Below are 16516 nucleotides of genomic sequence, written 5' to 3'. Positions count from 1 at the left end.
TTCTGGGCTCTTTATTCTGTTTCATTGATTTATATGTCTATTTTTGTGCCAGTACCATACTGTTTTGATTGTTAACACCTTTGTAGTATATCTTGAAATCTGGGATTGTGATACCTCCAGTTTTGTTCTTCCTTTTCAAGATTTCTTTGGCTATTCGGGGTCTTTTGTGGTTCCATACAAATTTTAGTATTGTTTGTTCTAGTTCTGTGAAAAATGCTATTGGTATTTTGATAGGGATTGCATTAAATCTGTAGATTGCTGTGGGTAGCAAGGATACTTTGACAATACTTGTTCTCCAAATCCATGATCATAAAATGTCTTACCATTTGTTTGTGTTGTCTTCAATTTCTTTCATTGATGTTTTATAGTACTCAGAGTACAGGTCTTTTACCTCCTTGGTTAAGTTTATTCCTAGGTACTTTATTACCTCTGGTGAAGTTGTAAATGGGATTGTTTTCTTAATTTCTCTTTCTGTTGCTTCATTATTAATGTATAGCAATGCAATGGATTTCTGTACATTGATTTTGTATCCTGTGACCTTACTGAATTCATTTATCTGTTCTAGTAGATTTTTGGTGGCGTCTTTCAGGTTTTCTATATATAGTATCAGGTCATCTGCAAATAGTGAAAATTTTACTTCTTCCATGCTAATTTGGATTCCTTTTATTCCTTTTTGTTGTCCGATTGCTGTGGCTAAGACTTCCAGTACTATGTTGAATAAAAGTAGTGAGAGTGGACATCCTTGTCTTGTGCCTGACCTTAGGGGAAAAGCTCTCAGTTTTTCACCATTGAATATGATGTTTACTGTGGGTTTTTCATATATGAACTTTATTATGTTTAGGTAGGTTCCCTCTAAACCTGCTTTTTTGAGGGTTTTTATCATGAATGGATGTTGTACTTTGTCAAATGCTTTTTTCTGCATCTATTGAAATGATCATATGGTTTTTATCCTTTCTCTTGATGTGATGTATCACATTGATTGATTTGCAAATATTGAACCACCCTTGCATCCCAGGAATGAGTCCCACTTGATTGTGATGAGTGACTTTATTAATTTATTGTTGGATTTCGTTTGCTAATATTTTGTTGAGGATTTTTACATCTATGTTCATCATTGGGGCAAAGTTCTCTTTTTTGATAATGTCTTTGTCAGGTTTTGGTATCAGGGTAATGCTGGCCTTCTGGAATGAATTTAGAAGATTTCCATCCTCTTCTGTTTTGGGGATAGTTTGAGAAGAATAGGCATTAACTCTTCTTTAAATGTTTGGTAGAATTCACCTGTGAAGGCATCTAGTCCTGGACTTTTGTTCTTTTGGGAGTTTTTTGATTACTGATTCAATTTCATTGCTGGTAATTGGTCTGTTCAAATTTTCTATTTCTTCCTGTTTCAATTTTGGGAGGTTATATGTTTCTATGAATTTTCTTCTATATTGTCCAGTTTGTTGGCATATAATTTTTCATAATATTTTCTTATAATCCTTTGTATTTTTGTTATGTCAGTTGTCATTTCTCCCTTTTCACTTCTCATTTTGAGTCTCTCTTTTTTTTTTTTATTAGTCTAGCTAAAGGTTTACCAGTTTTGTTGATCTTTTCACAGAACCAGCTCCTGGTTTCATTGATCTGTTCTCTTGTTGTTTTAGTTCCTATTTCATTTATTTCTGCTCTGATTTTTATTATTTTCTTCCTTCTACTCTTTTGGGTATTGTTTGTTCTTGTTTTTCTAACTCCTTTAGGTGTAAGGTTAAGTTGTTTATTTGAAATTTTTCTTGCTTCTTGAGGTAGGCCTGTATTGCTACAAACTTCCCTCTGGAACTGCTTTTTGCTGCATCCCAGTGATTTTGGACCATTATGTATTTATTTTCATTTGTCTCCATGTATTTTTTTGTTTTCATCTTTGATTTCTTGGTTGACCCATTCATTGTTTAGTAGCATGTTATTTAACCTATATGTATTTCTGTTCTTTCCAGATTTTTTTCTTGTGGTTGATTTCTAGTTCATAGTGTTGTGGTCTGAAAAGATGCATGATATGACTTCAATCTTTTTGAATTTGTTGAGATTTGTTTTGTGGCCTAACATGTGATCTGTTCTGGAGAATATTCCATATGCACTTGAAAAGAATGTGTATTTCACTGTTTTAGTATGGAATGTTCTCAATATATCTGTTAGATCCATCTGGTCCAATGTATCATTCATAGTCACTGTTTACTTGTTAATTTTCTGTTTGGATGATCTATCCATTGATATAAGTGAGATGTTAATGTCCCCTACTATTATTGTATTACTATTGATTACTTCCTTTATATTTGTTATTAGTGGCTTTATGAATTTTGGTGCTCCATGTTGGCTGCATAAATATTTATAGCTGTTATATCTTCTTGTTTAATTGCTCCCTTTATGATTATATAGGTCTTTCTTCATCTCTTATTAGAGTTTTGTCTGATGTAAGTATTTCTACCTTGGCTTTCTTTTCACATCCATTTGCATAATAAATGGTTTTGCACCCCTTTACTTTCAATCTGCCTGTGTTTTTCAGTCTGAAATGAGTCTCTTGTAGGCAGCATACAAATGGGTCTTGATTTTTTTTATCTATTCTATCACCCTATGTCCTTTGACTGGAGCGCTTAGTCCATTTTCATCAAAGTAATTATTGATAAGTGTGTACTTATTGCCATTTTGTTACTTATTGTATGGTTTTTCTTCTAGTTCTTCTGTTTCTTCTCTTGCTCTCTTCTTATCTCCATTTTGTTTAGCTCTCATGCTGTGATTTTGTCCTGTTCTTTCATGTGGGACATATTCCTCTATCTTCTCATTTTGTCTAACTTACTGTGTCTGCTTCTATATGTTAGGGAAGTGAGCTATGTCTCCTGCTCTTGAAAATTGTGTTCTTATGAAGAAGTGGTCCTGTAGTGCCCTGCAGTGCAATGTGTCCTCTTCACCAAACCGTGGTTCCTCAGGAGTGTCTTCTACATGTGTTGTGTGTACCCTACTGTTGTGGCTGAGCTGTGTTTTTCTTCAGTCCATTCATCTGAAATGGCTCTCTTTACCTGTTGCAGGCAGGGTTTGGTCCCTGTACTGTTAGTGGGCCAGTCTGGGACCACCTCGGGCTTGAGTTGAGTTAGAACAGGTGTTTGCCAGAGCTCTAGTATCACAGAACTACAGGGTGTTCTCTCTGTGTTGTTCCCTGAGAAGCTTGTGCTGGTGGATAGAGCCTACAGTTAAGCAAGATGTCTGTTCCAAGCCCATCGGTAGGGCTGCAGTTGGACTGATTTGTGAGGTTATCATCTCCTCTCCCTTGAGCAGGAGTTACTTGGAGTGCTGCTTGCCCCTTTTGGGGCTGCTTGCACCCTGTCAGGCCTGTGGGACTGCTTTGATTGGGCTCTGTCCAAGGGTATATTAGAGGGGGCAGGTCTCCAGGAGAACATGGGGGTGGGTCGTGTCATGGTAGCAAGTTCCATGCTGGTCTGCTGTGGGAGCTTACCTGCAGCCACTTGGGAAAACTGCTGAGGCAGAGAGATTCAGAGGAGGCAGATCTGCAGAAGCACGTGAGGGCAGGGAACAGTTGTTAGCAAGATATGTGGAAAGTGTTGGCGCTGTGTTGGTCCTAGCTGGTGTCTGTGTATCTAGGCTGGGGGGCAGGGGAGGGAAATGGTACCCTCCAGCACTTTTGTTCTTGGAGATGTCTTCCAACAATCCCTGCCCCTCTAGCACATGCTCTGAAATTGCTAAATAAATTTCCTTCCCCTGTATCCCAGGCATTTTTCAAACTGCTGCTTCTGTGCTTTATCTCAGCAAGACTGTTTGTTGTGCTTTCTCTGTAAGAGTGGCGAATCAGTTTCCTGTTGCCCTCTGCTTCTCCCAGAGCACAGCCACTGATTTTTAAAGTTTCTGCTGTTAAGCTCCACTGATTATAGGAACTCACAAAATTAGGCCCCTCTGGTTTTCAAAGCCAAATATTATGGAGATTTGCCTTTCCAGTTTAGGTCCCTGTGCCTGGTGTGCCTGGTGTGGGATTTCCTCTCTCCTCTCTGCACCTGTGGTTTCCCTCCCTCCCACTGATAGTCCCACAAGTTTGGCTCTTGACCACGTCTCTTCTTCTGACCTTCCTACCCTCTTCTATGTGACCACTTCTTTACATTTAGCTGTGGAAAGTCTATTCTGCCAGTCTTTGGGTCATTTTCTAGTTTATTTACTCTGATATGGATGTTATCTAGGTGTAACCGTGGGACAAGGTGAGCCTAGGATCCTCCTACTCCACTGTCTTCCCTGGAAGTCCTGGATGTTTCTTTTTACTAGGGGTTTTATGAAAACATTTTTAAGATGCAGAAAAATTAATTTTTAATGGTGAAATGTGAGGGATTCTGGCCAGTTAGTACTACGGCATTTCCTGATGTTTATTGAAATCATATCTAAAATCTAATAGGTTCCGTCATTGAAGTAGTGTTTTGATGTTTCTCATATAATCCTTGAAAATTAATTCTGTAGGTGAAGGGGTACCTGGGTGGCTCATTCAGTTAAGCATCTGACTCTTGATTTTGGCTCAGGTCATGATCTCAGTATCATGGGATTGAGCCCTGTGTTGGGCTCTGCACTAGGGGCCTAGAGCCTACTTAAGATCCTCTCTCTCTCCCTTTCACTCTACACCTTCCCTTCCCCCTCCCCAGCTCATGAGCTTTCTCTCTCTCTCTAAGAAAAAAAAAATTCTATAGGTAGAAATTTTAAGCTTGAATATTGCCAATGACATTTTTGTCTCCATATTTTGGGCCTTGTGTCTATGAGGAAATGTTATGAAATGAGCCCTCAGTGCTTGTGAGTGTAGCCATGGTTCTTGCTGCAACACTCAGAGTCAAATTCAGAGACACTGGGCAAAGATCACGCTTGCTTTTACTTTGGCTTTCAGTTCAGCAGAATCTAAGCCATAGGCACAGTGAAAAATGTCTAAATCAATAAAATCATAGGGTCAAGAATTTTAGAGTGGAAAGAGACTCTATAGGTCTTCCAGTTCAGTGTCTTATCTAGTATAGAGATACATGTTCCTTCAGCTATGTGAATGCTTCCATTATTGGGAAACACATTCTTGCCTGAGTCGGCTAATTCCAGAGTTGGGCTCTTCTAATTCCTTTTTATATTGTCACTGCATCTGCTTTCCTAAAGCTGCCACTGTTGTTCTCAATTCTGCCAAACGGAGCAAAAGAAAATAACTATGACTCATTTAAAAATTTTCAAAACCTCATTTCAAAAATGTTAAGACTGCTCACATATCAGTGTCACCCTAGCAACCCACACTACCCACTGTACTGCTCTTATTTATTCATATTTGTATTATAATAAGAACCTTAGAAATGCACTCATTTTCCAAATGATGTCTGATCATTTCAGAATACCATGGGAGTTCTCTGTCCATTAATTTGGACATGACACTCCCATTAATTTATAATAAGATTCCATTAGTTTTTCCAATGGCTCAGTTAACACTGTTAATTCATATTAAGGAGCAAACTTTTGTGGATTTTTTCCACATTAATTGCTGTCAAGCTGAGTCTTCTCTAGTAATCAGTCTTATGGACTTTAATGCAAAGCTCTCATTTTCCCTAGTAGGTTTCAGCTTGTTGGCTTCACCTCATCATTCTCTCCCATCAGATTGTTTAATACCTGATTCCATTATCTGAGGTCTCTGCCAATTGTCCTCTGCAGAGAAGAGTTAGCATAGTAGATCTGAGACTGGTATCCTTAGGAAAGCCTGCTTTTAAACTTGGCCCTTGGCTAGTGTCTGGGAGTTGGAGTTTCAGGAGAGTTCTTTTTTTCTTTACCAGATATTAAGATTTATCATAAGGTTATAGTAATTATGGCAGTGTGGTACTGGTGTTGGGTTAGAATACTCAGGTGGGAAAAGAAATGACTATTCCTTAGGATAGTAAATGGTGACGGGATGACTGGTTACCCTTAGGCAAATAAAGGAATTGTCTCTCTGTATCACCCCATACATAAACAAACATAGTATGTGGATTAAAGACCAATTGTAAAAGGTAAAGCTTTTAATCTTTTGAAGACAATATAGCACACAATCTTTATAATGTGGAGTAAAAAAACATTATAAAACAAGGCCCACAAAGCACATAGCATAAAGGAAAAAAATGACAAATTCAGCTCTATTAAAATTAATAATGACTGTTTATCAAAAGATACCTTAAAGACAGTGACCAGATAAGCCACAAATGAGGAAAAGACATTTTCCACACATACCACTATATTGTACACCTGAAACTAATATTACATTGTATGCTAACTAATGGGAATTTAAATAAAAATTTTTAAAAAAACCCAAAAGACAAAAGATGGCTTAAAGACAATGGCCAGATAAGCCACAAATGAGGAGATTCATTTTCCACACATATATCCCAGAAAGGATTAGTTTACAGAGTAGGTAAAGAATCTGAAACAACTATATGATAAACTCATATACAACCTGATAGAAAATTAGGCAAAAGATAGGAATTGTATTTCTTAGCGAGGTACTTTGAGGCTTGAGTCCCTATAATTGTATTTCTTAGGGAGGTACTTTGAGGCTTGAGTCCCTATAAGTGAGCTTCTCTGTCCTTTTGACATGTCATTCATTGTTCTTTGAGTACTTATTAATGCTATGATAAGATGTCCCAAGCCCATTTGCACTTTCTCTTTCCTAGTTTTAGAATCAGCCATTTCTCCAAGAAACCCTGATTCCCTTAGGGGAGAATAGTATTTGGAAACCAAGATCTGCATGCTTCATGCAATTATTAGTATTATGGTATTGCTCCTCTCATTCCCTCTGTTTGGATAGAGGTAGGCAATATTTGTACACACACATACACACAGATACATACACACACATATACACATATACATTTATATGTGTGTTTTATCCATGTATATCTATAATACTGAAAACCATTACTTCACACTGACATCTCCACTTTCAATCCATCACTACAATGTTCATCTCATTTTCTTCCTGGATCTCATTATCCTTAATACTTTCACTCATTTGATCATTTCCTTATATGCACCAATTTCCCTTTGCCATCACCAGCACCTCTTCTACAGCTACTTCCTCACTCCACTGGGACTATAGGGCTGCTGCAGCTGGATGCCACTATGTGGACTCCCTTTTCATCCTACCCAGTCTCTGACACCCTGAGCCAGTCCACCCTCATATCTGGGCACCCATTCACCCTGTTTAATCTCCATCACCCTTGGTAGACCTTCCTTCTATGCAGATGCTTATCTTAGCCCACTCTGAGCCACCATGGCTTTCCCTATCCTGGAGCAAATGCCTCTCCTGGTTGTCTCTGCCTAATGGCTTTATGACTGAGTTGTTCTGGAAAAGAAGGGAAAAGGAAGAGGAAAAGAAGAGCTACCTCTAGATTTTTATGGTTTCATTTTTTATAATCTCTTGGGATTATGGTATAATTTAAAGGTAATTACCCTTCTATCAAGTCAGTACTTAATCATTCATTATATTCCCATATCAATATCTTTGTGATTAGTATAATATACAATGTTGAAATAAACTACAATTTTTATTTTTTAATAAGCTGGTAGAAAGACAACCCTAGAAGCAAGAAAGCCAATTTGTTTGAAATTTAATCTACAACTGAAAGAAGAAAAATAAAGTTGAATTTTAACAATGCTGAATTTTCCTTTTAAGACGATAGTATGTAAAGTTTAATTTGGAAAGTTTTAAAATTAAAATTAAATAAAGCTACTCACTAAAATGTGAAATTTTAGGATGAACAAATGTAATCATGTTTGGGCTCTGTGACTGAAATACATTAGTTGTTCCTGAAGTTCTCTAATATGTATCTGTTTCCACCTAGAAAAATAACCAAAAAAGCCTTTTCTTATCCTTGGCCCTGGTTCTTTGAATTATGTCAAGCAAAATTAAACATTGAAAACTAAGAACTATCCAAGGAAAGCATGGATTTATATGAGCGTATTTATTGTTATAAATATTGTGTAAGAAGACTGTCTGCTGAGTTTTAGTGTAGATTATGCTTCTCCATGTATTACTAAATTCTTCAACAGATACTGTTACTGCTTCAGTCTTGCCTTGAGCCAGAGTCAGGAGAGTTCTTAACACTCCCTAATTGATAAGGGTGTCTATTATGCTTGGACTGTTTGCACAGTATGTTTTATTCTGAGTACCTCTCTTCCTTCTGCAAGTCTGGACTTTTGCTACTTGATAGGCAGAGGGTGCCTTTGTGACAAGCCTCCAGTAAAAATCCTAAAATGAGTCTCACAGGGCTTCCCTGGGCAGAAACATCGCACATGTTGCTGCATTTTCATTGCTGAGGGGAAGAGGATGCTCTGTGTGAGCCTTCATGGGAGGCAGAGAGCAGAAGAAGGCCTGCACATGGATTCCTCCAGACTCCACCTGTGTCTTTTCCCTTTAAGTTCTGGCCCTGTATCCTTATTGCACTGCTGTGATAAATCTTAGTCCTGAGTACAACTATATACTGAGTTCTATGAGTTTTTTTTGCATGAGTCCTTCTAATGAACCTCTGACATTAGTGGTGGTATTGAGGATCCCTGACACTCCTGACTTTGAACTACTTACAGATCTAAATTGCCTGATTTCAACCGTCAAGCGAGGAGAAAGTGGGTAAAGGGGAAGCCTCAAGGATGGGTATGACAGTCCCAACTTTAGAAGCTTACGTCTGTGTCTTCATTTGTGTGTTGTGACTAATAATGACATTTAATGTTTCCTGATGGTATCTGCCATCTAATAATAAGGCAGTGCTTCTCAAATGTGTTCTGATAGTTGTCATCCCACAAGACCTTCCTTGAAAACATAACCCCAAGGTCAAGTATTTTGGGGAATTATCAATAAAATAGACTCCACTTTGACATTTACAGCACCTCATAGTACAGACCATAACTGACACACTTCCAGAGCAAGGATGATGTGACTTCTCTTGTCTTTCTATGCACTGCTTCTAATGTGCAAAAGCAATATAGATAATAATATAAAAATTGCCCATCTATCCCCTGCCCAGATGCATTCAATGTTAACATTTTGTCATGCTTGCTTCAGTTCATTTTCTTTTTTAAAGAAATTAAATATTTTTGGGTCAGAAGCTTCTTTTGCATGCCCCCTCAATGGCATTCTCTAACTTCTTCCTCCAAAGAGGTAACCATTACCTTAAAGTGTAGTTTTTGTTTCCTGTCTGTGTTTTCACACTTTTTCCATCTGTGTAGTTGGTATTGTTTGCGGTGTGTTTAATATTTACAGAAGTTGTTTTGATGTTATTTGTGCAACTTGCTCTTTTGGAGCTATAAAATTTACCCATGTAGGTATGTATAGCCCTTACTTAAATATCTTGACCCTTTATACAAAGTAATTGTATGCCTGTTTTACCATCTATTTTTTTATGGATTTCTCTTGTTTGGGTATTATTTGTTGTTGTTATTGTTGTCGTATTTTGCTATTACAGAAATATTTTGCCATGTATATCCTAGTAGGAAGTGCCTTGTGTCCATGTGCACTTGAGAGTTTCTCTTTGCCAAATACCTACCAACTGACTTGCCATCTTGGAGAGAATGTACATCTTCTGACATGTGGGAGAAGGGAAATACTAAGCTCCAGCTCACTGTAGAGATCCTGTGCCACCTAAGGGGATAGAAAAAACTAAGGAACACTTGTGAACTTTACAGTCCAGAGGCGTAGTCTCACTAAAAGATTTTGAGACCTAATCGTAAGACTATAGAATGCTTCCCCTACCCACCCCCCTTAGCACTGTATTACTGAAGGCCTCTTTATAGCAGTTCTTTTTATCCAGTATATCGTGTCAGGCAATCAAAAAAAGTTGCAAAGTATACTAAAAGACAAAAAACACAATTTGAAGAGACAAAGGAGGCGTCAGAACCAGTAATGGCAGGTGAGTTGGAATTATCAGACAAGGAATTTAAAACAACCACGATTAATATGCTAAGGGCTCTAATGGGTAAAGTAGACAGCATGCAACAACAGATGGGTAATGTAAGCAAAGAGGTGAAAATCTTAAGACAGAACCAAAAAGTAATGGTAGCAATGAAAAACATTGCAACAGAAATGAAAAGTGCCTTTGGAAGGTTTATTACTACATTGAACATTGCAGAAAAAAGAATCTCTTAGCTGAAAAATGAAACTGAAAAGCAAAGAGAACAAAGACAAAAAAAGAAAAAGAAAACTGAAAGCAAAGAGAAAAAAGACCGAAAACAAAACAAAACAAAAAAACAGGTCAGAATATCCAAGGAACAAGGACAATTACAAAAGTTGTAACATGTATAATAGGAATACCAGAAGGAAAAGAAAAAGAGAAAGGAGCTAAAGAAATATTTGAAGCAATAATGACTGAGAATTTGCCCCATATTAAAGTCTGACACTAAACCACAGATCCAGAGAGCTCAGAAGACTCTAAGCAGCTTAATGCCAAGAAAAAGTATACCTAGGCATATCATTTTCAAATTACAGAAAATCTAAGAAAAAAAAAAAATTCCTGAAAGAAGCCAAAGGAAAATAGCTCCCTGCCTATAGTGGAACAAAGATAATAATCACATCAGACTTCTTAGAGACCATGCAAAGAAGAAAATGTAGAGAAATAAAATGTTGAAAGAGGAAAAAAAAAAAAAAAACAACAACAAACAAAAACCCTGTGAAATTATCCTTCAAAAGAGAAGGAGAAATAAAAACTTTCCTAGACAAAAATTGAGAGAATTTGTTGCCAGTAGACAGACCTGCCTTTCAAAATATAGTAAAAGAAATTCTTTAGAAAGAGAAAATAATATGGGTTAGAAACTTGGATCTATTTAAAGGAAGAGCATTGAAGAAGGAATAAGGGAAGGTAAAATAAAAACTTTTATTTTATTCTTAATTGCTCTAACAGATAACTGTTTAAAATAATAACAACAATGTATTCAGTTGTGGGTGCTTACGTGTGTGTGTGTGTGTGTGTGTGTGTGTGTGTGTGTGTGTCAGCCAACATATACATGTTTATGTGTGTTTATATATAAATGAAAGGAATGACATCAAAGATACAGAGGACGGGAGGAAAGAAATAGGATTATTGTGTTATAAGATACTCACACTACCCATGAAGTGGTATAGTGTTATTTGAAAGATGACTTGGAGAAGTGATGTCACCAAGATGGTGGAGTAGGAGACCCTAGTCTCTCTCCTCTCACAAAAATCAGCAATTATATAGCTATCCATGAAAAAAATAGTTCTGGGAGAGCTCAGAGATCTACAAAAGGACACACATAAACAGTTTAAGAAAATCAGGAAAATAATACAAAAACAAAATGAGAAGTTTCACTGAGAGAAAACATAAAAAAGAAACAGAAATTTGGGGGCTGAAGAATACAATGACTGAACTCAAGAATTTACTAGAGAGCTTCCACATCAGACTGTATTAAACAGAAGAAGGAATCAGTGAACTCAAAAACAGAGTATTTGAAATTATACAGTCAGAGAACAAAAAGGAAAAGAGAATAAAAAGGAATGAAGACAGGACTTACGGGATCCCATTAAGAGAAACAATGTATGCATCATTGAAATTCCAGAAGGAGAAGAGAAAGAGAAAGGAGCAGAAAGCTTATTTGAAGAAATAATGCCTAAGAACTTTCGAAACTAGGGAGAGATTTAGATATCCAATTTCATGCAACTAATGGGTCAACCCCAAAATTTCAATCCAAAATTGTTTTCTCTAAGAAATATTATAATACAGTTGTCTAAAATCAAAGGCAAAAGAGAATTTTTAAAGCAGCAAGAGAAAAAAAAAATTCTCATATAAGGGAACCACTTAGAAGGCTATCAGCAGAGTTTTCATCAGAAATCTTTCAGGTAGGGAGAGAATGGGAAATATATTCAAAGTGCTGAAAGAAAGAAATATCCAACCAAGAATACTTTACATGGCAAAGTTGTCCTTCAGAAACCAAAGTGAGATAAAGACTTCCCAAAACAAACAAAAGCTGAAGGAGTTATCACCACTCAGCCTGCCTTACAGGAAATGCTAAAAGGAGTTTTTCAAGTTGATATGAAAAGATGCTAATTAGTTACATGAAAATGTATGAAAATACACAACACACTGGTAAAAGTAATCATGTACGCAGATTCTGAATACTCTGTGTAATATTGTGGTGTGTTAACCACACCACATGAGGTTTATATCCTTCACAAAAATTAAGGCAGGAGGGTCTGAATAGACATTTTTCCAAAACGACATGCAGATGGCCAACAGATACGTGAAAAGATGCTCAGCATCACTCATCATCAGGGAAATGCAAATCAAAACCACAATGAGGTATCACTTAGCACCTGTTACAATGGCTAGAATCAAAAAGACAAGAAATAACAGGTGTTGGTGAAGGTATAAAGAAAAGGGAACATTTGTTCAATGTTGGTAGGAATATAAATTGTGCAGCTGCTATGGAAAACAGTATGGAGGTTCCTCTAAAAATTAAAAATAAAACTACCATATGATCCAGCCTGTTGCTATTATTTATGATAGCCAACACATGGAAATAACCTAAGTATCTATTAATGGATGAATGGAGAAATAAAATGTGGTATACAGGCATACCTCAGAGATATTGTAGGTTCAGTTCCAGACCATTACAATAAAGCAAGTATGCAATAAATGGAGTTGAATAATTTTTTTGGCTTCCCAGTGCATGTAAACGTTTATGTTTACATTATACTATAGTCTATAAAGTGTGCAACAGCATTATGTCTAAAAAAACGATATATATACCTTAATTTTAAAATACTTTATTGCTGAGCACCTGGGTGGCTCAATTCGTTAAGCGTCTGCCTTCGGCTCAGGTCATGATCCCAGGGTCCTGGGATCGAGCCCTGCATCGGGCTCCCTGCTCCACGGGAAGCCTGCTTCTCCCTCTCCCACTCCCCCTGCTTGTGTTCCCTCTCTTGCTGTCTCTCTCTCTGTCAAATAAATAAATAAAAATCTTTAAAAAAATAAAACACTTTATTGCTAAAAAAATAAAAATAAAAATACTTTTTTGCTAAAAATTGCTAACCATCATCTGAGCTTTCACTGAGTTATTATCTTTTTACTAGTCCTCGATATTGATGGCTGCTGACTGATCAGGGTGGTGGCTGCTCAAAGATGGGTTGGTGTGGCAATTTCTTAAAAATGAGACAGTGAAGTTTGCCTCATCTTCCTTTCATGAATGATTTCTCTGTAGCATATGATGCTATTTGATAGCATTTTACCCATGGTAGAAGTTATTTCAAAATTGGCGTCATTCCTCTCAAACTCTGCTTCTGTTTTATCAACTAAATTTATGTAATATTCTAATTTTTTTTTTCATTTCAACAATCTTCACAGCATCTTCACCAGGATTTGATTCCATCTCAAGAAACCACTTTCTTTGCTCATCCAAGAGAAGCAAGTCCTCGGGGTGCCTGGGTGGCTCAGTGGGTTGAGTGTCTGAGTCTTGATCTCAGGGTCATGAATTCAAGCCCCATATTGGGCTTCATGCAGGGCATGGAGCCTACTTAAGAAAAAAAAAAAAAGGCAACTCCTCATCCATTAAAGTTTCATCATGAGATTACAGCAATTCAGTCCCATCTTCAGGCTCCACTTTCTAGTTCTCTTGCTCTTTCTACCACATCTGCAGTTACTTCCTGCACCGAAGTCTTGAACCCCTCAAAATCATCCATGAAGGTTGGAATCAGCTTCTTCCAAACTCCTGTTAGTGATGATATTTGACCTCTTCCCATGAATCACAAATGTTGTTTCTAAGAATGGTAAATTCTTTACAAAAGATTTACTTTGCCAAAATCCAATAGAAGAATCATAATCTTATGGCAAATAATAGCCTTACAAAATGTATTTCTTAAATAATAAGGCTTGAAAGTCAAAATTGCTCCTTGATCCATGGACCGCAGAATGGATGTTGTGTCAGCAGGCATGAGAAAACATTAATCTTATACATCTCCATCAGAGCTCTTGGGTGACCAAGTGCATTATCAGTAAGAAGTAATACTTTGAAAGGAATCTTTTTTTTCTGAGCAGTAGGTATCAACAGTGGGCTTATTCGGTAAACCATGTTGTAAACACATATGCTGTCATCTGTGTTTTGTTCCATTTATAGAGCACATGCAGAGTAGAGTTGGCATAATTCTTAAGGGCTCTAGGATTTTTGGAATGGTAAATGAGCACTGGCTTCAACTTAGTCACCAACTGGTGACTAAGTTAGCCCCTAACAAGGTAGCCTGTCTTTTAAAGCTTTGAAGCCAGGCATTGACTTCTCCTCTCTAGCTATGAAAGTCCTAGATGGCATCTTCTTCCAATATAAGGTTGTTTTTTATATATTGAAAATCTGTTGTTTAGTGTAGCCACCTTTTCTAATTATTTTAACAAGATCTTCTGGATAACTTGCTGCAGCTTCTCCATCAGCACTTGCTGCTTCACCTTGTACTTTTGTGCTATGGAGATGACTTCTTTCCTTAAACCTCATGAACCAACCTCTGCTAGCTTCCAACTTTTCTTCTGCAGCTTCCTCACCTCTCAGCCTTCATAGAACTGAAGAGAGTTAGGGACTTGCTCTGGATTAGGCTTTGGCTTAAGGGAATGTTATGGCTGGTTTGATCTTCTATTCAGACCACTAAAACTTTCTCCGTATCAGCAAGAAGGCTGTTTCACTTTCTTATTCATGTATTCACTGGAGGAGCACTTTTAATTTTTCAAGCATTTTCCCTTTGCATTCACATCTTGACTAACTGTTTGGCACAAAAGGCCTAGCTTTTGGCCTGTCTTGGCTTTTGGCAGGCCTTCCTCACTAAACTTAATCATTATTTCTAGCTTTTGGTTTAGAGAGAGAAATGTATGACTCTTCCTTCAGTTGAACACTTAATGGCTATTGTAGGGTTATTAATTGGCCCAATTTCCTTTTTTTCTTCCGAGTTTTTACTTAAATTCCAGTTAGTTAACATACAGTGTAATATTAGTTTCAGGTGTAGAATTTAGTGATTCATCACTTATACATAAAACACTTGGTGCTTATCACAACAAGTGCACTCCTTAATCCCCATCACCTATTTAACCCATATCCCCACCTACCTCCCCTCTGGTAACCATCAGTTTGTTCTCTACAGTTAAGATCCTGGTTTTTGGTTTTCCTCTCTTTTTTTCCCTCTAATGTTTGTTTGTTTTGTTTCTTAAATTCCACATGAGTAAAATCATGAGTTAAATTTGTCTTTCTCTGACTTTCACTTTAGCATAATACTCTCCAGCTCCATCCGCATCGTTGCAAATGGAAAGATTTCATTCTTTTTTATATTTGGCCCAATTTCAATGCTATTGTGTCTTAGGGAATAGGGAGGCCATGGAGAAGAAGAGAGATGGGAGAACTGCCAGTCCGTGGAGCAGTCAGAACACACATTTATTGATTAAGTTCTCCATCTTATATCGTTCATGGTGCCCCAAAACAATTACAACAGTAACATCAAAGATCACTGACCACAGATCACCATAACAAATTCAACAGTAATGAACAAGTTTGAAATATTATGAGAATTACCAAAAATGTGACATGGAGACACAAAATGAGCAAATGCTATTGGAAAAAATGGTACCAATAGACTTGCTCCATGAAGGATTGCCACAAACTTCCAGTTGTAAAAAACACAATTATCTGTGAAGCACAATAAAACAAAGCACAATAAAATGAGGTATGTCTGTATGTATACTTATATTTGTATTTGTATTTATATTTATTTAGTTATTGTAACGTTTGGCTCATGAAATTATGGAGACTGGCAAGTCCCAAGGTCTGCAGTTGGCAAACTGGAGACCCAGGAGAGCCAATGATATAGTTCCAGTCAGAGGGCCAGCAGGCTTAATGTCCAGGAAGAGCCAATGTTTCAGTTTGAATTCAAAAGCAAGAAAACTTCACCCTTACTCAACGTAGGGTCAGCCCTTTTGTTCTATTCAGGCTTTCAACTGAATGGATGAAGCTTACCCACATTGGCGGGGAGGAGGGGGAGCAGGAACCTGCTTTACTTGGTCTGTCAATGTTCAGCTTATCCAGAAGTACCCTCACAAACACATTCAGAATGTTTGACCAAATACTTGGGTGCTCCTTGGCCCTATCGAGTTGACACAAAATTAACCATCACATAAGTCCTTTGTCCTATATATGTATTATAAATATTCTTTTCCAGTCTGTAACTTGTCTTTTAATTTAATTAAAATCCATTTGACCAACTGTCAAATTTTCTTTTACTGTTTGTGGGTTTTGTGTCCTATGTAAGAAATTTTTGTTTACTCCATGTTTGCAAAGATTTTCTGCTATACTTTCTTCTAGAAGTTTTATAGCTTACATTTTATGAGTAGTTTTAAAATCTACTTTTAGTTAATTTTTGTTTATATGATGAGTTAAGGGTTGAGGTTCATCTTTATTGATATTGATAGACAATTGTTCTAGAACTTTTGATGAAAAGATTATCCTTTCCCCACTGAATTGACATTGAAACCCAACC

The sequence above is a fragment of the Zalophus californianus genome, chromosome X (genome assembly GCF_009762305.2).
Source record: "Zalophus californianus isolate mZalCal1 chromosome X, mZalCal1.pri.v2, whole genome shotgun sequence".
Taxonomy (NCBI): domain Eukaryota; kingdom Metazoa; phylum Chordata; class Mammalia; order Carnivora; family Otariidae; genus Zalophus; species Zalophus californianus.
This window is presented reverse-complemented; position numbering follows the sequence as displayed.